General features: G+C 48.4%; 1 protein-coding gene and 1 non-coding gene across 3 annotated transcripts in view; one reads left to right on the forward strand and one right to left on the reverse strand.

The window, feature by feature from the left end:
- Nucleotides 1-24,721, reverse strand: part of GSG1L (GSG1 like) — a 252,582-nt gene that overhangs the window by 194,577 nt on the left and 33,284 nt on the right. The gene's annotated exons all lie outside the window — the stretch shown is intronic.
- On the forward strand, nt 5,229-5,301 carry TRNAG-CCC (transfer RNA glycine (anticodon CCC)). Its single transcript has one exon. It is a non-coding gene; the product is annotated as a tRNA-Gly (tRNA).

Consider the following 24,721-nt stretch of genomic DNA (forward strand, 5'->3'; position numbering starts at 1 on the left):
AATGACTAACTACATTAACCATGCACTGGCTGGGCGTTTGCCAAGCACCAGCCACACACCAGGTGCTGCGTGGGACTGAAGAAAGATGCAGAGATGGACCAGTCCGGGATCCTGCCCTCAGCCTGGCCACTCCCAAAGCCGGGAAACACGAACAGGGGACCCCCAGATATGAGGTTAAGCTGTCGAGGCTTGTGGTAAAGACTAGCCATTGCCCACCAAAACCTGTTTCCTTTCTTCCCTGGTACTGATGTCTCCTAGACTCCCTGGGCAGTGGGCACAGCCATGCAAAGCTCTTGCCAATGGCGTGTGAGTCGGTACTTCACGTCATGGATGAAGACACCAGGCAGGCCTTCCCCATACTCTTTCCCAGCTTCCTGGGTGGCTCAGTTTCAACCAGGCAGACAACAGGCTGTCCTAAGGGTTGGCAGAGCGATGACTTGGATGGAACCAAAGTCTTGAGATGACAGGCAGGGGTGGCACAGCTCCACTAACCAAGACTACCATCTAAAAGAGACAATAGCCTCTCTGATCCATAAGCCTCTGTATGAGGGGCAGGGGGTCCGTTATGGGGCTTCCCAGGTGGCTCAGTGGCAAAGAATCTGCCTGCCAATCCAGGAGATGCAGGAGATGTGGGTTCCATCCCTGAGTCGGGAAGATCCCCTGAAGGAGGAAATGGCAACCCATTCCAGTATTATTGCCTGGAGAATCCCATGGACAGAGGAGCATGGTGGGCTACAGTCCATGGGGTCGAAAAAGAGTCAGACACAGCTGAGTGACTGAGCATGATACAACACACACACACACCTGCTGTTACAGCAGCATAACCTTACATGTGAATAAGGGACAGGGTTCTAGGAGTTTGGAGCAGGAAGTGGCCATTTTGGACTAGAGGAATCAAGGAAGACTTTCTAGAGGAAGACAGCATTTGCACTAAGTTTTAAGGAAGTCTGTATTCCAAATAAATAAGTGTATATCCATTGGGGGATTACTAAACAGTTATTAAAGACATTGAGGCTGATCCCCAGGTACAGACATGAAGCCATGCCTGAGCTCTGTTTTCTCAAGAAGACAAGTACAGTCACACACTTCCATTGCTGTACAGAAGAACGTGGTTGTATATGGAGAGAAAACAAAGGGGGAAATACAGGCTACACTGAGGAGTGGGGCCACAGCACAAGGGAAGAAGAGGGATTTTCTTAATTTTCACTTTTTTTGTCCTGTGGGGCTATTGTGTCTTTTGACAATGAATACCTATCATGCTATAGTACAACTTTCCTGTATTTCTAAAGCAAATTAGAAATGTGCTTGTCCTGCCCTGCCCGGCCAGGACGTGAGCTTCATTCAGAAGGAAGCCTTAGTGTAATTACTAGTCCTCAAGAGTGCGGGACGCAGGAGTTTGAGAGCAATGAGGTTAAGAATCACTTTCCAATTAGTCAGGGCTTCCCTGGTGGTTCAGACAGTAAAGAATCTGCCTGCAATGCAAGAGGCCTGGGTTCAATCCCTGGGTTGGGAAGATCCCCTGGAGGAGGGCATGGCTACCCACTCCAATATTCTTGCCTTGAGAATCCTGTGGACAGAGGAGCCTGGTGGGCTACAGGCCCTGAGGGTCACAAAGAGTCGGACACGACTGAGCGACTGACACTTTCACTTTCCAGTTAGTCAAGCCTGAGCTTAGTGGTTTCCCTGAGACAAGTCTTAGAAGGGGGCTTCGCTGGCAGTCCAGTGGTTAAGACTCTGTGCTTCCATGCAGAGGGCACAGGTTCTATCCCTGGTCAGGGAACTAAGCTCTCACATGCAGAAAAAAAAATTTTCAAGTCTTAGAGGGAGGGAGTTTGCCCTCTCTGCCTGAGCCAGGAGTGAGGAAATGTGACTTCAGAGGGCCTGGCCACGGCTATCCTGGGAAGGCCTGGGCAACTTCCTGGTAGAGGCAGGATGAGTCCCCTCTCTCCTGGGGTACAGGATGGACGGTGACTCCGTGGGGGAAGCCCACCCACATGAAAGGCGGCCAGACGAATCCCAGCTGCTTCAACTAGCGACTCCTCACATCTTATCTGTCCTCAGCCACCAAGGAGAAACTGAGGCAGCCCTGCTGACAATGATGAGCTTGGACCCACTGCATTATAGAGCCTCTTTGTTACAGCAGCACACCTCTATCACAACAAAGTCTGGCCTCTGGGAAAAGGCTGAGACCTCAGAGCAGGAAGAGGCTACAGACCCAGGAAGATAACCATTCTCATAGTTCTAGAAGAGAGGTCAGCAAACGTTTTCTGTACAAAGCCAGAGAGCAAATATTTTAGCTTTTGTGGGCCATCCTGTCCCTGTCACAATTACCCAACTCTCACCTTGTAGCAAAAAAACAGCCATACAAGATACATAAACAAATGAGCATGATCATGTTCCAATAAAACTTTATTTACAAAAACAGGCAGTGGGCACAAAAATGTGGATATACTTACCACTATGGAATTGTACATGAAAAATGGCTGAGATGGTAAATTTTATGTTTTTTGTAATAATTAAAAATTAAAATGTTCTGGGACTTCCCTGGTGGTACAGTGAGATACGAATCCTCCTGCCAAGGCAGGAGACAAGGTTCGATCCCTGGTCCGGGAAGATACCACATGCTGTGGAGCAACTAAGCCCATATACCACAGCTACTGAGCCTGCACGGTCTAGAGCCCATAGTCCAAAATGAGAGAAGCCACCACAATGAGGAGCCCAAGCACCGCAATTAGAGAGTGGCCCCTGCTCTCTGAAGCCAGAGAGAGTCCACTCGCAGAAACAAAGACCCAGCGCAATGAAAAATATAAATATATAAATATTTTTTAAAGTTAAAATTTTCATTTAAATGCAAAAACAAAACATAAAAACAGGCAGTGGGCTGAATTTGCCAACCCCCTGTTCTAGAACATCAGAGTTAGAAAGATTCTCTGAGGACAGTCTCTTCTGCTCTAAGGCAGACTTCTTTAATAAACACACCTCACCCATGTTTGGTAAACAAGGAAAAGATGTTGTTATAACAAGGAAATCATGCCCATACACGATTTTCCCCAGCATGCTAATATTTTTAAAAAGTCAGAAACAAGCACAATTTTTAAAATATCCTTCAGTTCAGTTCAGTCACTCAGTCCGACTCTTTGCGACCCCATGAATTGCAGCACGCCAGGCCTCCCTGTCCATCACCAACTCCCAGAGTTCACTCAAACTCACGTCCATCGAGTCGGTGATGCCATCCAGCCATCTCATCCTCCGTCGTCCCCTTCTCCTCCTGCCCCCAATCCCTCCCAGCATCAGAGTCTTTTCCAATGAGTCAGCTCTTTGCATGAAGTGGCCAAAGTATTGGAGTTTCAGCTTTAGCACCATTCCTTCCAAAGAAATCCCAGGGCTGATCTCCTTTAGAATGGACTGGTTGGATCTCCTTGCAGTCCAAGGGACGCTCAAGAGTCTTCTCCAACACCACAGTTCAAAAGCATCAATTCTTTGGTGCTCAGCTTTCTTCACAGTCCAACTCTCACATCCATACATGACCACTGGAAAAACCATAGCCTTGACTAGATGGACCTTTGTTGGCAAAGTAATGTCTCTGCTTTGAATATGCTATCTAGGTTGGTCATAACTTTCCTTCCAAGGAGTAAGCGTCTTTTAATTTCATGGCTGTAATCACCATCTGCAGTGATTTTAGAGCCCAAAAAAGTCTGACACTGTTTCCACTGTTTACCCATCTATTTCCCCTGAAGTGATGGAACCAGATGCCATGATCTTAGTTTTCTGAATGTTGAGCTTTAAGCCAACTTTTTCACTCTCCTCTTTAACTTTCATCAAGAGGCTTTTTAGTTCCTCTTCACTTTCTGCCATAAGGGTGGTGTCATCCGCATATCTGAGGTTATTGATATTTCTCCCTTAGCAGGATTTAAAGAACTGAAGAAAAAGAGTGGAATTCTGCCTTCCCTTGCTGTAAGTAGTAGCTGGATCAGTGGCTCCAAGAACCTCTGTGCTGTCACGGGATTAAACCATCTGGGGACATGGCAAGTTGAGATGAAGAGGCTACAAAGTCGTGCCTACCTCTCCTCTCCTGGAACAGTGGATTAACGCCCAAGGCTATCCTTTCAATTATATCTTTGTTGATCAAGACGGTCCTGGAGAGAAGCCACCACCCCCTAGGACCTCCCTCTCAAGAGGCAGCTGGAGCCTCAGGTTTAAGGTTGGACTTGTGGATGACTGTGTAGTTGGGCACCCTTAAGCACGTGCAGAGAAGAGTTTGGGTTTTTGGTTGTTTTTTTTTTTTTTTTTTTGGCCGTGCAGCACAGCTTGAGGGATCTTAGCTCTATGACCAGAGACCCTGACGAGAGTCTACATGTGCTCAAGTGTTTATTAGAACTGGTATTGATTTTGTGGTGCTCTGGCAGATTTTTCAACCATCTATCCTAACTCTTTTCCTCATCAGCCCTGTTCTTATTAGTGCACAAGTCTAATCACGAGGTCTCACAGGAACACCTTTACGGCAAGAGAGGAGGGACACCCGCAACTTTTCTCGACCCCCCTGCACCACTGTGGATGAGAACTATGACCGATAGCGGCTGCTAACATTTACTGAGCACTTGCTAGAGGCTGACATTGTGCTAAAGAAGTTATATCCCCCCCCAAAAAAGAAGAAGTTATATCCCCTTCTCTCCCTGCAATAACCCTATATTATCATCTTAGCTCCCTACCAGGGATCCAACCTGCGCCCCCTGCAGTGGAAACAAGGATTCTTAACCACTGAACCACCAAGGAAGTCTCTAACATCCCCACTTTAATAGAAGAGAATACAGAAGCCCAGAGAAGGTAGGGGAGCTGTCCAAGTCAGGAATTAGAGCCAGGGAGGGCCCCCTCGCATCCTCTCAAGTCTTCTTGCCCACCCCACTCCCTCATCTCCCTGCAGCAGGCACACCTGAGAATCCTAGAATTTGTCTTCTCCTGATTATTGAATACAGTTGATTATTCAAAATACATAGAGAGAACTGAGGGAGGGAAATTGGATGCTGACCTTGAAGAGAAGTTCCTGATGATGTGTGGGCAAATCAAATCAGGGGCAGTTTTGATGACTGAGAATGGCAAATCAGTTTCTCCCCTTACTAGGAACTCGAAAATCAGTAGACCCCAGAGATAAAGCCATGAGTGAGGCATTGGCCTTAAGCCCCCCAAAATCATTTGGGGTGATCATTTAAAGAAGTATGAATGCCAGGACTTCCCTGGTGGTCCAGTGGCTAGGACTCTGTGCTCCCAATGCATGGGGCCCGGGTTCGATCCCTGGTCAGGGAACTAGATCCCACGCGCCACAACAAAGATCAAAGATCTTCTGTGCCACAACTAAGACCTGGCACAGCCAAATAAGTGAACAAATGTTCAGAGAAAAGAAGTATGAATGGTGATATTTAATGGCATGAGGCAAAGCACCTTTAAAGATCAGAGATCACTGTCCTTGACCACAGGATCATTCAGAAGAGAACAAATCCGGGTCCAAATGTTGGTGAGGATGTAGGCAACACGAGAATTCAGTCACTACTGCTGCTGCTGCTGCTAAGTCACTTCAGTCGTGTCCGACTCTGCTCGACCCCATAGACGGCAGCCAGCCAGGCTCCCCTGTCCTTGGGATTCTCCAGGCAAGAACACTGGAGTGGGTTGCCATTTCCTTCTCCAATGCATTAAAGTGAAAAGTGAAAGTAAGACACTCAGTTGTGTCTGACTCTTCGAGACCCCATGGACTGCAGCCCACCAGGCTCCTCCATCCATGGGATTGTCCAGGCAAGAGTACTGGAGTGGGGTGCCATTGCCTTCTCCGTCAGTCACTACTAAGGGAGCATAAATGGGTACAGCCACTTTGGAAAAGCACTTGGCATTACCTAACCAAGTCAGCGTGTGCATTCCTACGACCCAGCAATCCACTCAAAAGCATACGCCCCAGAGTCACTCTTGCCCATGTGCACCCTGAGACACGGACAGGAATGTCCAGAGCAACCATGTAGGCAATGGGACAGAACAGCAAGCATCCCAAGTGCTTCCGATTATATACAATTCAAGGATAGGCATCATTAAATATCATACGTTTGGGGACACACAGGTGATAAAAGTGTAAAGAACAACAGAAAATGATCAGCACAGATTTACAGATAGTAGCGGGCTTTGGGAAGAAATAGGTCGTGATGGAGAGGGACACACCGGGAGTATCTAATGTTCTAATACTTAGGTGGTAAGTATATGAATATTTTATTATTATTCATTAGACTATATGCTTAAGTTTCAAACACTCTTTTGCATAAGTGATATAGCTCACAAGTTAATTTTTTAGATTTAAAGTTAAGAGAAAAGGAAGAGAATGGTCTAGAGGTAGGATAGAGCAAATTCAAGACCCTGTGGATATTTAAGGGGCACCCAATTCTCCACAGTAGGAGGCAATGGCACCCCACTCCAGTACTCTTGCCTGGAAAATCCCATGGACGGAGGAGCCTGGTGGGCTGTGGTCCATGGGGTCGCTAGGAGTCAGACACGACTGAGCGACTTCACTTTCACTTTTCACTTTCATGCATTGGAGAAGGAAATGGCAACCCACTCCAGTATTCTTGCCTGGAGAATCCCAGGGACAGGGGAGCCTGGTAGGCTGCCATCTATGGGGTCACATAGAGTCAGACACGGCTGAAGTGACTTAGCAGCAGCAGCAGCAGCAATTCTCCATAGCCTCAGATAACATGCTCAAACACTGTCTATAGTATTAGGAATGCCACTTGTAGTAGAAACCAAAAGCTCCCCAACAGTGACCTAAATAATACAGGCATTCAAAGATCTGTCATAACAGGAAAGCTAGAGTTTAAGGGTTGATCTAGTAGTTCAGTGATCCATTTCGGAAATTCTCCTAGAGGCACAAGATGGCTACTGCAGCTCCGGACAACACATCTTCACCCACCCACTTCCAGAAGTAGGAAAGGAGCCAGGATAGTGAGAAAGACTTTCTTTGTAGGCTTTTCATCAAGGGGGAAAATGTTTCCCAAAAAGTCCCAGCAGAGTTCCATTTATACCTCACTGGCCAGAACTGGGTCGTTTTTTTATCTTTATTCTTTGATTTATTTGTTTATTATTTGGCTATGCTGGGTCTTAGTTGAAGCATGTGGGATCTTTAGTTGTGGCATGTGGGATCTAGTTCCCTGATCAGGGACTGAACTCAGGTGCCCTGCATTGGAACACAGAGTCTTAGCCTCTGGACCACCAGGGAAGTCCCAGAACTAGATCATTTAACCACTGTCAGGCACAGGACAGAGGATATGGTTGGATGACATCATCAACTCAATGGAAATAAGTTTGAGCAAACTGCAGTAGATAGTAAAGGACAGGGAAACCTGGCACGCTGCAGTTCAGGGGGTTGCAAAGAGTCAGACACGACTGAGCGACTGAACAACAAGCCACAAGGGAGGCTGGGAGAATGTTTGCCCTTTTCTTCCTCCCTATCAGACAGAAAAGGAAGGAGAGGGACTACCCACTGGGCCAGAAACCATAATGCCTATCACAATCCGCCCCCACCTCTAGGCATATGAAGAACATCTCTTCTACCATCGATGCCTTCAAATCTGTCAAATAACCCATGCCTCCATGGAAACTGGAGTGGGTACCACACAGTCCCAGAATGAATGAATGAGACATGTCTGTTTCTTCCGTGAGACGCCTGGTGGTGGGGGAGGGGTCGTGCTCTGAAAAGCCTTGGCTCTCCAGCCCCCAGCTCATGATCCGACACAGAGTGATAAACTTCACTTTGTCAATCGACGGACGCTACCAGATGACGGAAGTCAGCAAGTCCTCCTGCTGTCGTGATCTGGTCAGCTGGGACTCTGGTGTGTCACACTGACAACCCCGATGCTAAAGCCTATCGAAAAGGGAGAAGCTAGTCGGGCGGCAGCGGGGGCGGGCCACCAGCCACTTTATGCACTGGTTGTAAATCAACTGAAAACTTGAGCTTCGAGGGCCCAACAGTTCACTATGGTGGTGAGCCACGGCAGCCAAGACTGGTGGGAGGGAGCAAAAATCCAGGCCGTGCTGGCCTACAGTCCTGCAGACAATGACTGCCTGGCACTTGAAAGACAGTGACCCTGACAGAGGACATCTGCTGTCCTGTTTGCCCCAGTCCCCACCACCCCCTACTGTTTCTCCAATGCTGAAGCCAAGGGTTGACTACTGTTTATCATCAGGCTCACGTGGTTCTTCTTACCCTTGGCCACTTCCGAAAATTTGGGTCACCCATCCGGCCTTATAGACACTTAAGTTTTGGATCCTTGAACTAGAGCACTGAAGACGGTCAAGTTCCCTGTTCTGCGGTGAAAGTAACAAGCCTACTCTCACATCAATGCCTTCCCTCGCTCTGGGGCATTGATGTGGTAAGTGATTGAAGTCAAAGACTCCAGGCTTGTTCCCAAAGAGATGAAAATCAGCCCTACCATCTTGCTGAGCATCAGTCCCCGTGGTGAAGCCGACATGCAAAACGGCCATGTGGGGTGCCATCTCTGCGCAGTGGCTCAAACGCCGCTCTGGCGGTTACTCCAAAGCATGGCTCTTTCTGACTATTGTGACATGGTATGTCATTCCAGGAAACCTGAGCGCCGACTGACAGCTACAAAACCAGGAAATAAAATGAAGCCCGGAAAAAAAATTCGTGAAAGACGGTGCACTTGGCAACATTTCTGAAATAAAAACTAGTGCTCATGTGAAGCTTATCATGTCAGCCACTGTTCTAAGTGCTTTCACACTGATTAATTCACTCAATCCTCACACAAACCCCAGGAGGTGGATACCTGTTTTGTTGCTGTTGTTCAGTTGCTAAGTTGTGTCCGTCTTTGCAATGCTAATGGCTGTAGCCCACCAGGTTCCTCTTTCGATGAGACTCTCCAGGCAAGAATACTGGAGCGGGTTGCATTTCCTATCCCTGTTTCAATGGGATGTGGTACCAGCCCCCACATGACTCCCAGGGATCCTCACCTCCTGTTCTTCATGGCCCTGTACATGGGTCAGGGATAGCCCATGGGACTCATGGAATACCTCAGAAGTGACAGTGTGTGGCTTCCAAGGCCAGGTCAAAGGGCGCTGTGAGTTCTGACTTGGTTTCTGGACTGTGTGCACTGGGGGAAGCCAGCCGCCATGTTTTGAGGACCCTCAAGCAGCCCCGTGGCGAGGTGTGTGTGGAGAGGAACCCACTGGCCAGTCCCAGCTTGGCAACGAGAGAGTGAGCCTCCATGGAGGCCAGCCCTCCAGCTCCAGGGAAGCTTCAGATAACTTCAGTCTCAACCCTCATCTCCTGCAGTCTCATGAGAGACCCCAACTCAGAATCACTCACCAGGTTCCTGACCCAGAGAAACCAGGGGAGATAACCCACAATTACTGTTTGCAGTCACTAAGCCTTGGAGGTGATTTATTAGGCAGCAAATACGGCTTCCCTGATGGCCCAGCAGGTAAAGAACCCGCCTGCAATGCAAGAGACGCAGGAAATGCGGGTTCAGTCCTGGGGTCAGGAAGATACCCTGGGCGAAGAAATGGCAACCCACTCCAGTATTCTTGCCTGGAAAATCCCATGGACAGAGGAGCCTGACAGGCTTCAGCCCATGGAGTTGCAGGGAGTAGGACATAACTGAACACTCACGCATGCACGCTGTTAGATAACTAATACAGGTGGTAAGACTCGGGGAGCAGCGGGATTCCCCAGTGGTCACCTTCCAGTACAGGGAGCTCGGGTTTGATCCCAGGTCGGGGAACTAAAACCCCACATGCCTTGGGGCAACTAAGCCCATGCAGAACAACTACTGAGCCTGCGCCAGAGCCTGTGTGCCCCTAGAGAAAGCCCGCATGCCCCAACGAAGACCGGCGCAGCAAAAACAAAAAACTCAGAAAGGGAGACAGAAGCTAAATAATTTGCCCAACTGGCAACTAATGGAGTCAGAATTTGAACCCAGGCTGTCTGGAGCCCATGCATCTAACCACTCCACTATACTGCCCCTCCGGCCACTTCCAAAAGGGATCCAGCTGGTGTTCAGCTGTATCCATCTCCCTTTTGCTGAGTGCCTACTCTGTGTTCCTAATGTTACCTATATGAACTCATTTCACACTCTCCCAACAACTCAGGCAAACACGTAATATTCTCTGCATTTTATTTTTTCTATTAAAATGTAATTAGCCAAGTAATGCATCAATGCATTCCTCCTTTTAAAAAAATTCAATTAGAAGATAAGATCCCTAAATCTCCTTCGAACACTCCCATCCCTACACCCAGGTCCCTCTCCCAATCTGACATCAACAGTTTGGTGGGTACCTTTCCAGATATTTCTTCCTAGTCATTTATTTATATTCATACTTCTGTTCCCCCCACTCCACCCCCCCCCAAAAAAAAAAACTACATAGCCAAAAAACTATGGGATTAAGTCTCACAAAATAATGTTGGGCAGGATACCCGTCACAACAGAATACACTGTGTGACTCCTTTAATGTAAATACAAAATGCAAGCAAAATTATACTAGTGTTTAGGGTTGCAGGTTTAAGCCACAAAATGATCAAGTGAATCAAAGCAGTGACCGCCATAAATGCCAGGACTGTGAGCGCTTCTCAGGGTAAAGGTGGGGGTCACTGCAGAGGCATCAGGGTAGTTTCGAGGGGCTGGTACTGTTTTACATTTACCTCCGAGGTGGTTCCATGAGGTTGGCTTTGTGATAAATCATTAAACAGGGTGTTTTCATTTTGTGTACCTTCCTATAAATATAATTCACAATTTTAAAAGGCCTAGTTTAAGAAAATACGTGTTCTGTATTTCTGTTTTATAGCAGATTTCTCATTCTATCTTTCTAAACACTGATTCTGTTCACTCACCAATAAGTCTATCCATTTGTCACCTGAAAACGTACTTCATTCTTTTTAACAGCTACAGTATATTCTACAGAGTGGGAATTCCAGATTCGCTTAGTCATCCTGTACTGACGAACATTTGGTTTGTGTCTCGTTTGAACAAGACTGCAGTGAGCATCTTGGTGGACATGTGCATTTTCTCAGGAAAGACCCCAGCAGCTGGAATTGCTGTGGCCAAGATATGAATACTGATAGTTTTTTTTATTTTTGGCCACGTCCTGTAGCATCCTAGTTCCCCAGTCAGGGATGGAACCCACGCCCCGAGCAGTGGAAGTACAGAGTCTTAACCACAGGACCGCCAGGGAAGCCCCTCTTTTTATTTTATTTTATTTTTTGGACACTGATAGTTTTAGTAAACATTGCCAAAATAGTGTTCATTGTAGACATACTGGTTCCTCTCTCTCCAGCATCAGGTAAGGATTCCATATTCCTCACCGACTCATGATATCGTCAAAGTGCTCCATTTGGGAGCCATCTGGGGGAAGGAAAATACTGCCTCCTAATTGTCCATTTCACAGATGAAGAAACAGAGCCTCGGGCAACTGAAGCCTGAGATAACATAGCAAGGGCTTCCCAGGTGGCGCTAGTGGTAAAGAACCTGCCTGCCAACCCAGGAGACACAAGAAGCAAAGTTTCGGTCCCTGGGTCGGGAAGATCCCCTGGAGAAGAGCACAGCAACCCACTCTAGTATTCTTGTCTGGAGAATCCTATGGACAGAGCAGCCCGGCAGGCTGCAGTCCACGGGGTCACAAAGAGTCAGACACGACTGGAGCGCCTTAGCACACATGCACACACATAGCAACGAAGCAGCAACACAAGGACTTGGATTCAGATCTTCTGTTTCCAAACCCAAGCTCTTGCCAAGATGTAGGGTTTTGCTCCTTAAAGAACAGGTGCTCCTGAGACATGCCATGGATACCCCCTATTGTTGTTTAGTTGCTAAGTCATGCCCAACTCTTTTACGACCCCATGGGCCAGGCTCTTCTGTCCATGGGGTTTCCCAGGCAAGAATACTAGAGTAGGTTGCCATTTCCTCCTCCAGGGGATCTTCCCAACCTAGGGTTCAAACCCACATCTCCTGCTTGGTAGGTGAATTCTTTACCAATGAGCTACCCAAGAAGCCCATGGATATTCCCTAGCGAGAGGCTAAAGGCAACCCAGTGTCCCCAAGGTCACAACTAGGTGAGATGCACATGGAACCTGGCCCAGGGGCTGGCAGGTAGACCACCACCTGCATGGAAATCACTGGAGAGGAAATGAGCTCGAAATGGAATTGACAAGGTGCCGCCGCCAACTCTGATAGTAAATTAGATAAACTTGCATCTGACACTATGCATTTAGAGCAAGGGAGCGCGAGGTTCTCAGCAGTCCTCAGCTGCTCCCGAGCAACAAGCCACTGGGAGTAAAAAATAAAACAATCTCAAGCTACAAAACGCAATAATGAATGATAACAGGCCCCAGAGCAGCAAGGGAGAATTATTGGAAAATCAACTAAGAGCCCATCAGACGGGAGGCCTGAGCAGCTGGTAGCAGGAGACGGTGGCAGAGAAAAGAGGGCTTGCAGTCAGAGATGTCTGGGTGTGAGGCGACTCCCACACTTGCCCGCTAGGTGACCTTAAACAAGTTCCTGGAGCTCTCAAAGATTCAGCTTCCTTGACTATAAAATAGGAGTGGAAAGAGTACGTACTACCTTCCAGCACTGTTATGAGGATTAAACGAGATTTCAACTAGACAGGGCCCAGGGTCGCCAAGCACAGTTGTTCAGGTCGGGCACAAACAAGGCCGTGTACCTGAAGCTGTGAGTGGGGTTACAGTTGCACCCACCCTCCATGCACGAGCAGGAGGCTTTATCAAATTTGCCAGAGCCCACCGTGTACTGTATCAGCCTCGAAAGTGCTGGGCACATAGTAGGTGATCAATAAATGGGAACATTAGGATCATGGCAACCTGATTCCCCAGTTGGGGGTGCAGGCCTTTCTGACCATGGCTGTGACAAGAGCTCCTCTCCTAGGACCAAGAGAAAGCCCCTACGTGGGTCCTGGAAGCAAAGCTTGCAGGACTGAGTGGAATGAGCCGTGTTCCCCCCGAAGCCCATGAAGGAAAGGCTGGGACTCCAGGAAGTGCAAATGGAAAACGAGTTGCCATGCCCTGTGTGGCTTCACACTTCCGTAGAGATGAGAGCTCCAAGGAGGGGAGGGCATGGGGGGACCAGAGCCCCATCTCCAAAGGGCCATCCCCATGGACAACTTCCAGATCTTTGCCTGTGTTTTTCTTTCTGCCTAAAATGCTGTTTTGTCAGTCTCATTCTTCTCAGACTCAGCTCAAATGCCCACTTCCTTGCTCCCTTCCCCAGATCCCTGTACCCCCCATCCCAGGCTAGAAGGACTAACTGCAGCTTATGCATCCTTGTAACATCTACCCACCCACAACTGGACATAATTGGTTTTCTCTCCGTCTGATAGGTTAATGAATAAACGAGTGAGAGAGAGCCTGGCCTTCCTCTAGGACCCTATGAAAGAGCAGGGACCTCCCCCTCCATCCTGGCCTGTCCTTTTATAATTAGGACCAGAGAGGTCTTAAGTCAGAGAACAGTGTGTTAGGACAGGAGAGGGCTGACAGTTGGGTGTGACGGGCCTGTCATTCTGACAGCCCCAGGGGCTTCAACAGAGTAAAATGTGACCCACAGCCAAGGCAGAGACATGCCATGGCAGGCTCTGTGTGCAGGATAACGAGCTGGGGAAGGATGCTCCTTGCTACAGAAAGAAGAATCTCTGGAGGCCTCCAGTCTTGCTGGACCACCTGCACTTGTAAGAATGCACTTCTAATCCAGGGTCACTTTTAAAGAAATTGATCAGACAAACACAGTGCTCTGGACCCAAGGGCAGCCTGGTGTTAAAGCTGAGCTCCCAGGTCATCCTGGACCTGGGTCTGCCAGAGCCCTGGTCCTGCTGCACCCTCGTCACTTGCTTGCCCTTCACTCCCCCTCTGGCTGTGAGCACCTGGAGGGCAGGGACTGAGTTTCGTTAAGATCTTGCAGTGCCGGCTCCCTGCAGGAGGTCATTAAGTGATTCTGACAGAATGAAAGGCAGCAAGCTCAGGCTTCCCTGGTGGCTCAGTGGTAAAGAATCTGCCTGCCAATGCAGGAGACATGGGGTCTCCCGGGAAGATCCCACCTGCCATGGAGCAACTAAGCCCATGCACCACAACTATGGAGTCTGTACTCTAGAGCCCAGGAGCCTCAACTACTGAGCCCACGGCCGTAGAGCCCGTGATCTGCAATGAGAGAAGCCACTGCAAAGAGAGGCTCACACACTGCGACTAGAGAGTAGCCCACTAGAGAAAAGCCTGCGCAGCAACAAAGACCCAGGCCAGCCAAAAATAAATACATAAAATTATAAAAAAGAAAGGCAGCAAGCTCAAGAGAAATCAGGAGAGGAGCCCCCTCTGCCCTGGCCAGAGTTTGGTCCTCACCAGAGTGTGATGCTGTCACGATTGTGTGACCTCAGATCCCAAAGTGGATGAGAGCTGGAAGCTGGATGGGACCGGGGAAAGAGGGTCAGGGTGTGTACGAGGCAGCTCTTGCTGCAGCGATGAACAGTCCGAACATCTCAGCCGCTTTCAATACCAAACACTGCTTTCTCGTGCTTGTTACACCAGGGCAGCAGGTTGGCCACAGCTCAAGCCGGTTCAGCTGGGCTCGGCTGGGCTTGGCTGCACTGGGCTCCACGTGCCCTCTCTGCAGGACCAGGCAGAAGAAAGAGCCACAGTGTGGGGCTCTGTGTTCTCATGTCAAGGGTCAGAAGCTAAAGGAGGGCAGAGGCGCATGCTTGCAAATCACATCGGCTTGCATTTCAATGGTCAAAGTGAGTCATGTGACAATTCAATTGGGGTGGAATGATGGAGAGGAAATGAAAAACTGTGAACAAATAACGCCATTGAGCTGAGTACATTATTTTTTACTCTCCAGCCTCCCCTCTCCTCCATTCCGGAAACATATTCCATGTGATATGAGCAGATCTAATCATCCTTGCCTCTAAGTAGGCAGATGAATTAGGCCAGCCAACTGGAGTACTGTATTGACACCTCCCAGGCCACGATGATTGGCTCAGGAATGGACATGTGATATAAACAGGCCAATGAGAGCTCTTCCCTGAGACCTTTCTGCCAGAGCTATCAGGAAAGATGCTCTCTTCTCTCTGGGGTTGCTGAGCAGGTAGGATGTGAGTGCAGGGCTTCTAAGTAGCCACACCGGTCTCCACAGAAAGGCACAGTCCAGTATGACAGCAATGAGGAAGAGGTTCTATGCTGCCCACATGTGACTGTGGCTGGTGCAAATGAGTTACTGCGGTTCACACTTCCTTTGGGGTTTAACTTAAATTTCATTTTAATTCATTTACATTTCAATCTAATAGTCATAGATAGCTAGTGGCCAACATATTGGATGTAATCAGTATAGAATCTTTTATGATTTTTTGGGGGTCCCTGTGTCCCATTGACCCTGATGCCTTTTGTCACTTATAAGAGCAAGTAAGTGTCATTGCATCACTTTGTGGACAAAGGTTCGTATAATCAAAGCTACAGTTTTTCCAGTAGTCATATATGGATGTCAGAGTTGGACCATAAAAAGGGCTGAGCGCCAAAGAACTGATGCTTTCAAATTGTGGTGCTGGAGAAGACTCTTGAGTCCCTTGGACAGCAAGGAGATCAAACCAGTCAATCCTAAAGGAAATCAACCCTGAATATTCATTGGAACCACTGATGCTGAAGCTGAAGCTCCAATACTTTGACCATGTGATGCAGAGTTGACTCATTGGAAAAGACCTTGATGCTAGGAAAGATTGAGGGCCAAAGGAGAAGGAGGTGGCAGAGGATGAGATGGTTAGATAGCATCACTGACTCAACAGACATGAATCTGAGCAAACTCTGGGAGACAGTGAAGGACAGGGAAGCCTGGTGTGCTGCAGTCCATGGGATCACAAAGGATCAGACAGTACCTAGCAACTGAACAACAAAACTGTCTTTGCTTAAGATAGTAAGGTTTCCAACAACAGGAATGGAAAGAGTCTAGGGACTTCCCTGGTGGCCCAACAATTACAAATCTGCCTTGCAATGCATGGGACGCTGGTGTGATCCCTGGTTGAGGAACTAAGATCCCACATGCCACGGAGCAACTAAGCCCACACACCACAACAAAAGATCCTGCATGCCACAATCAAGACTCAAGGCAGCCAAATAAATAAATAAGATATTAAAAAAAAGAAGTGAAAATAGTCTTAAGCAGTGCCATCAGCAACAGTATCACCTCCATTTATTTTGCCCTATTATATGCTAGGGGGCTTCCCAGGTGGCAGGGAGGTAAAGAATCCACCTGCCAATGCAGGAGATGCAAGAGACATGGGTTCAATCCCTGAGTCAGGAAGATCCCCTGGAGAAGGAAATGGCAACCCACTCCAGTATTCTTGCCCAGAAAATCCCATGGATAGAGGAGCCTGGCGGGCTGTAGTCCATGGGGTCGCAGAGAGTCGGACGCGACTGAGTGACTTGGCACATTACATGCCAAGCATACAGCTGATACACATCTCAGTGATCTTTCTAAATAGGCCCATGAGGAACTTGGAGAGCCAGACAGCCTAGACTTGAGTCCCACCTTCACCAATTACCAACAAGGGGCTTCAGGCTGGGTATGCACTTTCTGATCCCTCAGCTTCCTTTTGTGTCCAGTGGGGCTGACGTTGTCCCTGCCTCGCAGGGCTGTGAAGGCCAAGTGAGTTATTATGTGGAGTGCCTACAACAGTGCCAGGTATGTAGCAAACACTCCCTGGTGTTAACCTTTTTTTAATTATTATTCTCATCCTGATTCTGCAAAGTGATGAAGGTAACAGGTGACAAAGAACCAGGACTGAAACATCAGCCTATAGGATTCCAGAATATAAACTCTACCACCACCTCATTCTGTCTGTGGCTTTTAAACTCCTCTGTCCATGGACATGAGAAAAGTAATATGAATAAGTATTAGCACTAATCGTATGCCCAAGAATATAAATCCCAGGCAGTTTTGCCTCGGAGCCCAAGCTTTTTAACTCTCAGAGAAAGAAAACGATTCCCTTTTCAATGCTCCTCCTGTCCTTCTGTTAATGCCAAGGAGAAAGTCCCCGCTCAGTGCCAACGTATCTTTAATGCCTCTCCAGTACTTGTGCAGAGAGAGCCAGCCTAAGGCTCAAAGCCGACCCCAGTTTCTGGAGGGGATTTAATAGGCGCTGTGCTTAAGCTCTGCTTTATGCCTCAGGCAGAGGCAGGAATTCCCTCTCTCTAGAGCTGCTATGGCTCCCGGTAGCCAGAAAGGCAGTGATTAGAGAGGGGAGGGCTTGGCTTCAGGAAGCTCTCAGAGCCTGCGGAGGTGACCCACAGTCTGCGAGGCTCTCCTTCGCAGCCCAGGTAAGTTTCAGAGGGTGGTGGATGGCAGGGCACCGGGGGGCCAGCAGCCTTCCATGACCACCAGATGTCACCCAGCCTGCAGCAGCTAGTTGACAGGTTCTCGACCTGCGGTGAGTGGAGTTGCAGAAAGCACCCCACCTCACAGCATGTGATCAGGAGCCAAAGGCCCCGATCTGACTCCCGGGCTGAGCGTCTGTGGGCAGTCACTCCCTTCTCTGAGCCTCAGTTTTGTCATCTGAGAAACAGACATAACAATGCCTACCCCCGGACTTCCCTGGTGGTACGGTGGATAAGAATCCGCCTGCCAAAGCAGGGGACATGGGTTTGAACCCTGTCCTGACCTTAGAGAAGATCCCACCTGTTTCGGGGCAACTAAGCCTGTGTGCCACAACTACTGAGCCTGTGCTCTAGAGCCCGCAGGTGCAGTTCCTGAACCTGAGAGACACAGCTATGAAGCCTGTGTGCCTAGAGCCTGCGCTCTGCAGCAAGAGGAGCCGATGCCACGAAGAGCAGCCCCTGCTCGCCGCAACTAGAGAAAGCCTGCACACGGCAACCAAGACCCCGCACAGTCAAAAAGAAAGAAAGAAAGATTAAAAGAAAAAAAATAATACCTACCCCCAAGGAATGATCCTAAGAAACTAAAGGAGGCCATACGTGAGAAAACACTGTATAAGGAAGTGAATAAACATAAGCTACTGCCGTTTTTATTCTTTGAGTACACGTGTGCTATTTCCATGTAGGAATCATCCACACAAAGTCAAGGGCTAATACAAGGGTGAGATGGAACCACCTGTAATTTTTCGAATTATCTTTGTTTTTGCATCTGTCTCTTGCAGGGCAGGGATCTTCTTTCCCATCTGGGCTGCCCACTGCCTAAGGCAATACCTGGCAGAGCAGAGCAGCAACAAAAATTTCTTATATGGACGGATTATGGATGATGGATAAATGGAGAACTGGATGTGTGGATGTATAGGGGCATGGATGGATGGAATGAAGGGATGGATGATGGATAGACGGGCTGTGAATGGATGAACGCACACGTGGTGATGGACAGATGGAAGGGTGAAGGATTGATGGATGATGGATATATAATAGATGGATGAGAGATGGTTGGATGAATGGATGGATGGTGGCTGAGTGGGTGATGTATTTATGGGTGACAGATGTATACCAGATGGATAAATGGATGGAGGATGGATGGGTGATGAAATTGAAATTTTAGGATGCAACTCTTGGCTAGGTCAGAATCTTACTCTGGTACTAGATCCCAACACCCCAAACCCTCAACCACAAGGAGTGTGTACGTGTGTGTGTGTGTGTGTGTGTGTGTGTGTGTTGTGCTGCCCTGAGGGAGAATTTGGCAGAGAATGTGGGTTTTGGGGAAAAAATGTTCAAATTAAAACATACTTTTTAAAAAATGCCAGGCAGCTCCATGACAGGTCTCCAGCATGGGCACGAAAGGACCAACAGACACACACAAGTGTCCTGGTACCACTTGGTTGCTAGCTAAAATGCATAATACTTTTAAAACAACTTCTGGAGTATGCCCTCTGAGAGCCTGCTTCCTCCCCAGTCTCCTATGCCAGCTACATCATCCAGACCAACACAAAGGAAGGTCTATGTTCAGGAGCCTGCTGGTGAGGCCAGTCAAGGCGAAAGACCCTGAAAAGGCATTTCTCATGTACTTCAGCACAGTCCAGCGCCAAGGGGCACTGATTTTAACTCAAACAAATTTTCCAGGGTGGTTGGGACCAAGAGCTCCGGCCTCCTCTCACCAAAATTCTCAGTCACTTCAAGTGGCCCATCCTCTAGGCCACCCACCTGTGGTGGGTTAGTCTCAGTGTTCGTCTGCCTCACCACTGGTCTCTCAAGCCCTCCTCAAGCCAGAGGCGGGACCGGCAGGTAGTGACCTGGTGCAGCCTAATTCCCAGCCCCTTACAATACTCTGGCTTCCCTGGTGGCTCAGACGGTAAAGAATCTACCTGCAAAGCAGGAGACCAGGTTCGATCCCTGGGATGGGAAGATACCCTGGAGAAGGGAATCGTTCCCCGCTCCAGTATTCTTGCCTGGAGAATTCCATGGACAGAGGAGCCTGGCAGGCTACAGTCTGTGGGGTCGCCAAGAATCAGACACTACTGAGCAACTAACACATTAACTCAGTACCTCACTGATGGGAATGCAAAGAGGGAGCAAGTAACCCCGCCTATACAGGCCAAGGAAACCTCAGCAGGAAAGCAGTGCTGACTTAGAGTTAGGCTTGGAGGATGCCCGGGAGACCCGAGGACGTCTCACAGAGGCTGGCTGAGCGCCTGATCCACAGTACTGGGGACCTCCTCATGCACACCACAAATCCACTGATGAACAGGTACCGATGACTGAGCGTGCATGGAGAAATGACTTTGCACATCCCTGCAAGCTAAGGGGACAGAGAACAGGGCACAACGAGGCACACCAGATCACAGTTGGAGGGTGCCTGGCTTGCACAACCTTGAAGAAAGAGGAGGAAGGAATTTCCCAGGAGGACCGGATAGGAGCCATTTCAGAAGGTGAGGGCTTGTAAAAGACACAGAGGCATGAAGCAGCTCTTTGGAGGACAGTGCAGCAAGGGGCTTGTCGGTGGTTCAGCCCGCCAAGCACCCAGGCCCCTCAACTCTGGTAGCAGCATCTTGACTCTCCGTCAGGGACCACCACCATCAGTGTGTGAGATCATGCTGGGGCTGACTCTGGCAGCGAGCAGATGACCCAAGGCTAGACTACCAGGGCTACATTCTTTACAATGGCAGGGTAAAGGGTTGCCCGTGATCCAAACCTGACTAATGAGCCCCACCTGGGAGGTTTATTGGTGCTAAACTGGAGGGGATATAAACATGGAGCTGTTGGGGGCTACCATAGTCTGTCCTGCTCAGTCGCTCAGCTGTGTCCAACTCTTTGTGATCCCATGGACTGTAGCCCACCAAGCTCCTCTGTCCATGGGATTTTCCCAGGAAAGAATACTGAAGTGGGTTGTCATTTCCTCCTCCAGGGGATCTTCCCAACCCAGGGATTGAACCTGCATCTCCTGAATCTCCTGCATTGGAAGGTGGATTCTTTACCACTGAGCCACCTGGGAAGACCCTACTATAGAGTAAATCCAACAAAAAACAAAGAAGAATTCTGAAATGGAGAGGGGGAGAAAAAAAAAAAAACAGAAACAGAGGAGAGGCAAAAGGAAGTGGAGAGAAAGAGAGACACTGAACCCTGTCAACATCGTATGAGCACCTGGATCTAGCTGAGCCTGAAGCCGTCCCTTTTGTGTTGTTGTCACTTAAGACCTTTTTTCCCCCCAAAGTCTCTTTGCTTAAGCCAGTTTGAGTTAGATTCTGTCACCTGTGACCAAACAAGTTGCCGTATTCATCTGTGTATCCCAACATCCATACCAGGAACTCAGGACATGGGGAAGAGATGGGGTGGGAGGAATGGCAGTCAGCCTGGCCTTTTATGGTAACTGCACACATGCCAAATGTTCACTAATATGAACACTATGACGAGTTTACCCATTAACTTTCCCAAAGCAGGGTGTCCAGAGCATGGGGCCCCTCTAGGTTCCAAATGGATGAGTGCATTTGTCCATTTATAAGAGGCTTGACCAAAGGGGTGAATTTAATTTCCTGCCTACTTTTATATGCCAGATTCTTTGTGGTAACCTGATGTGATCTGAGAGACAAGCGCAGTTCTAACTCCAGCACGTGGACGGTGCAACATAAATAATTACCCAATTAATTGGTTAATGCTGCCTTATGTAAATGGGATTCCCTGGTGGCTCAGACGGTAAAGAATCCGCCTGCAATCCTGGAGACCTGGGTCCAACCCCTGCGTTGGGAAGATCTCCTGGAGAAGGGAACAGCTACCCACTCCGCTATTCTGGCCTGGAGAATGCCATGGACAGAGGAGCCTGGTGGGCTACAGTCCATGGGGTTGCAAAGGGTCAAAGACGACTGGAGCGACTTTCACTTTCATGTAAATGTTAACATAAATATGAAACTCGATTTCTGGGTGTGCAGAGCACAGAAGGTGAACTCCATGTGAGTCTCTATCAGCAGCCTCTCCAAGGAGAGCTTTGACACAACAGGAGACAAAAAAAAAAATGCATCCTGGGACTTGTTGAGCCTTGGCAAAAATTACAACCTCACTGAAAAGGAAAATAATCTAGAAGTAGAGAAAATTAGGATTTATAATGAAAAAGTCAACTAGAATGCATTATGCCACAATCAGCAGGGAGTGGCGTCTCTTGGGTTTTCAGGATGCACGGGAAGAGAAGAAATAGCCCTGGCTCTTTACCGGGAGGTTCCTCTCCAGTGAGCACCGCTGACATTCAGGGTGGAAATGGCTGGAGATGCATGAGCTCAGTGGGAAACCCAGAAAGTCTTTTTTTCTTAAATTGGGTATTAGGCAGACTTTGTTTCTCACCTGGATTAGGTAAAGCCACTGAGACAAGCAGGAAAGTTTCAAAAACCCAAATACTAGCAGCCAACCATCTTTAAATCCACTACAGCCCATGTTTGCTTTGGAAAATTAGAAAGTTACAAAATAAATAACAAAAATGAATGATAACATGCAGAGCTGGTATGCACATGTGCTAAGTCACTTCAGTTGTGTCCAGCTCTTTGTGACCCTATGGACTGTAGCCCGCCAGGCTCCTCTGTCCATGGGATTCTCCAGGCAAGAATATTGGAGTGGGTTGCCATGCTCTCCTCCAGAGGATCTTCCCGACTCAGGGATCAAACCCACGTCTCTTGCAGCTCCTACATTGCTGATGGATCCTTTACCACTGAGCCACCGGGGAAGACCAGAGCTGGTATAATTAGAGTGAAACAAAGAGATTCATACACTGAAGTGTGCACTCCCTAGGTAACCTCAACCCATCCTCCCCGACATCTCCCATCCTTACCCCATCATCCCGACCCTGCTCCCCTCTGACATTGCCTCTGGGGTGTCACACAGACACAGTAAACTAAACCCGGCCACTCTGAACTCAAGATTCCCTCCCCTCCTGCTAAACAAATTAATAATAAATAACAGAAAGCAAAAACCTGTTCCCACTCCAGTCTTCTCCATCTCAGTAATGGACACAACCCTGTGTTTCTCAATAGAACAAAAATCAAGGAGGCGTCCTCAAGTGGCTCCTTTCCCTCACTCCACTTTCACTTTGTCAGCTGATCCTATTGGCTGTACCTTCAGGCTGTCTCCTGAATCCATCCAGTTGTCTCCATCTTCCCCAGAGGCCAAGCCACCAGCATCTCTCACCTGGCTGATCGCCTGTTAAGCTTCTTATTCCTGCCTCCATCCAATAGTCTCCACTCATCAGTCAAAAACACTCCTTTGTTCAATGGAAATCATATCCTTTCTCTGCTTAAAAGCCCTCAAAGGCATCCCAGTGTATTTAGCATGAAGTCCAAATTTTATACCACAGCCAACAAGGCTCTGCATGACCTGTTCCCTCCCAAGCAATCTGCCTTCTGCAGCAGCCTTACTGACCTCCTTTGAGGTCTTAAAATCTCCCAGTCCATTCCTATGCCAAGGCCTTTGCACGTGCTGCCCCATCATCCTATACCACTCTTCCTTCCATTCTTACCATCTTCTAGGTTTCCACTCAAATGTCACCTCCTTAGAGAGGCCCTCTCTGCTTCACCTTCCATCCAGAGGAGCTCTGCTCCCATACACGTCCACAGGGAGAATGGTGGGCTTAGTGCGGACCCCATTATAAAAAATGGATATAGACAAATACTTGAAAAGTAATACCAGGGGTCACCCCTAGAGAGGAAGTGGGTGGCTGGGAACAGGGAGATTTTTTTACTGTGCATTGTTTAATGCCTTTGAATTTTAAATCATGTGCATATGTTATTATTCCAAAATGTGTGATTAAATCAAATAAAATAAGGAAGAAAAGAAGGAAAGAGAATAAGAGAGGGAGAAATACTCTTGGAAAATTGTCCTAAGGAAATAATTCCACAAACAAAAGATGTCCATGTAAGAAAATAATCACTGTGGGGTTAAACCACAAGGAATCCAAAAACTAAAAATAAAATAAATGCCCAGCAACACAGGAAGGACTCGGGAAATACTGCTTTGTGAAGAGGTTGGAGTAGTATGAAGCTCTCAATAATGGTCATTATTAAGCCTGCAGAAATGTGGAGGAATGTTTATGACAATCATTAATGGAGAAGCAGACTCTAAGGGAGTACACTAAGAAGGGAAAATAGGGTCGTGAAAAACGGGAAACTGCTGAAGAGAGAAGGCCCACAGCTTTCATCACTTTCTCCAGGGAGTGTGCGACATGAAAAACTGTTGGTAACATCTCAGCTCTAAGCCTGAGTTTGGATTTTAGGCACTTTCCTGCTTTACCTAGTCTAGGGGAGAACCAAGGTCGGCTGGGTACCCAAATGACGAAAAAAAGCTAGGACTTCCCCGGTGGTCCAGTGGTTAGGAATCTGCCTTGAAATGCAGGGGATGATGTAGGTTCGATTTCTGGTTAGGGAACTAAGATCCCCGTGCGGTGGAGCAACTAAGCCCATGCGACACAACTAGAGAGTCTGCTGTTGTTTAGTCGCTCAGGCGTATCTGACTCTTTGTGACCCCATGGACTGAAGCCCACCAGGCTTCTCTGTCGGGATTTCCCAGGCAAGAATACTGGAGTGGGTTGCCATTTCCTTCTCCAGGGCTAGAGAGTCCACGCCCCCCATCAAGAGATTCCACCAGATACAACAAAAATCACAGACACTACAACTAAGACCCGACGTAGCCAAATAAATAACTTAAAAATAACAGAAAAAAAGACTTTCTAGGTTTCCCATTGAGTCCAAGCATCTCCAGCCACTTCCACCCTGAACGTAGGGGTGCTCACTGGAGAGGAACCTTCCGGCAAAGAGCCGGAGCCGTCTCTCCTCTCCCCTGTGCGTCTTGAAACCCCAAGAGATGCGGCTCCCTGCTGATCCCTGAGATCAGAAACTGAGGCTCTGAGGGGGCCCACGCAGGACTGGGGTGGCAACAAAGGCAGTGAGCGACCAGAATTCAGGCTCCAGGAGACCTTAGCAGGCTGATACCAGGCCAGGGTTCCCCAGCCTCCGCACTGTTGACATCTGGGGATAGGAAATTCTCTGTTGTTAAGGACAGACCTGCGCACTGTAAAATGTTTAGCAGCATCCCTGACCTCAACCCCTGGAGGAGGGCATGGCAACCCACTCCAGTACGTTTGCCTGCAAAATCCTATGGACAGAGGAGCCTGGCGGGCTACAGTCTATGGGGTCTGTTAAGCACACAGCATGACCCCAACCTACTGGATGTCAGTAGCAGCCCTCACCCTCAGTCAAGAACCTCTGTGTGAGTGCTCAGTCACTTCAG

The sequence above is a fragment of the Bos taurus genome, chromosome 25 (assembly GCF_002263795.3).
Source record: "Bos taurus isolate L1 Dominette 01449 registration number 42190680 breed Hereford chromosome 25, ARS-UCD2.0, whole genome shotgun sequence".
Lineage (NCBI taxonomy): Eukaryota > Metazoa > Chordata > Mammalia > Artiodactyla > Bovidae > Bos > Bos taurus.